The sequence below is a fragment of the Nannospalax galili genome, unplaced genomic scaffold (genome assembly GCF_000622305.1).
Source record: "Nannospalax galili isolate Female #2095 unplaced genomic scaffold, S.galili_v1.0 scaffold188, whole genome shotgun sequence".
NCBI classification, from domain to species: domain Eukaryota; kingdom Metazoa; phylum Chordata; class Mammalia; order Rodentia; family Spalacidae; genus Nannospalax; species Nannospalax galili.
The window spans coordinates 1396092-1397131 of record NW_008360325.1 but is presented as its reverse complement, the minus strand read 5'-3'; the positions used below and the strand labels follow the sequence as shown (position 1 = coordinate 1397131).

At 66.8% G+C, this 1040-nt stretch overlaps 1 protein-coding gene across 4 annotated transcripts in view; it reads left to right on the top strand.

The window, feature by feature from the left end:
- Positions 1-1040, top strand: part of Traf3 (TNF receptor associated factor 3) — a 131314-nt gene continuing 130274 nt past the window's right edge. For 3 of the 4 annotated variants that reach the window (XM_008825582.3, XM_008825583.3, XM_008825580.3), the window contains exon 1: positions 1-88. The gene's annotated coding sequence lies outside the window, so the exon portion shown is untranslated. The remainder of the gene's footprint in view (positions 89-1040) is intronic. The other variant, XM_029559867.1, reaches the window with a different exon arrangement.

Sequence of the window (1040 nt, the reverse complement as noted above, 5' to 3'; positions counted from 1 at the left end):
CATGGGGCTGCCCGGGGAGCAGGACGCGGCGGACGGCGGCGGAGGATGCGCCCGGCGGCGCTGATCGGCCGAGCGCGCGGGCCGCGGGGTAAGGACGCGGGCGGGAAGGACGCGGTGCGCGGGCGGCTGCATCCCGGTGGGCGGCCTGGTCTGCGGCTGGTCCCCGGCTCCGTCCCCGGCTGGTCCCCGGCTCCGTCCCCAGCTGCATCCCGGCTGGTCCTGGGCTCCATCTTCGGCAGGTCCCGGCTGGTCCCGGGCTCCGTCCCCGGCTGGGTCCTCGCGGCCAGGCCAGGCCTCCTCGCCCTCCGCAGCCCGAGCACCTCAACTTTGGAAACTTTGCGTCGGGGGCCGCCGCGGGATGCCCAGGCCTTCTGTCTGTCTCTCTCTCTGTCTGTCTCGCTCTCGCTTTCCCTCTCTCGCTCTCTCTCTCTCTGTCTCTGTCTCGCTCTAGCCGCCCCAGGACTTGCTGGAGGAACCAGCATCTCCTCCCAGGCCCCGGAGTGTTTGGCCCCGGTGGGTGCTCAGCGACCCATCGGATTCACGCTGTCCGCATAGACGCCCGCGCTCGCCCCAGCTGGCTAGGTGGGTGCTCGGAGCCGTTCTGTAAAAGTTTATACTGAGTCATTGCTCTGCAGATGAATGACTGATTCACAGCCCGAGCACCGCAGAGGCTGGAAGGCAGGCGGTGCTGGGAGCCAAGCGTACACCCTCCACCTTCGATGCACCAAAGGTCAGCGTGGGCTGCGCACGGGCGAGTGCTTGGCACAGTACCCCTCCTCCCCCGCCGCGGGCGTGTGCAGGTCCTGGGGGGGAGGGTGCCGGGGCCAGGCCTCCGGGCAGCTCGCCACGTTTGCACACTGTCACCCCTGCTTGGGGACGCCGGTGTCGTGTTTAGATCTTGAGCGAGAATCCTGCGTGGAAAATTCTTCGCCCTTCCATTTGAAACGGCGACAAAATGCAAATGCACCAAGTGTGGTGTTGTGGACGTGCTCGGAAATGCAAGGAGTCCTGGGATGCTCGATCGATCGAGCTCGTTTTCA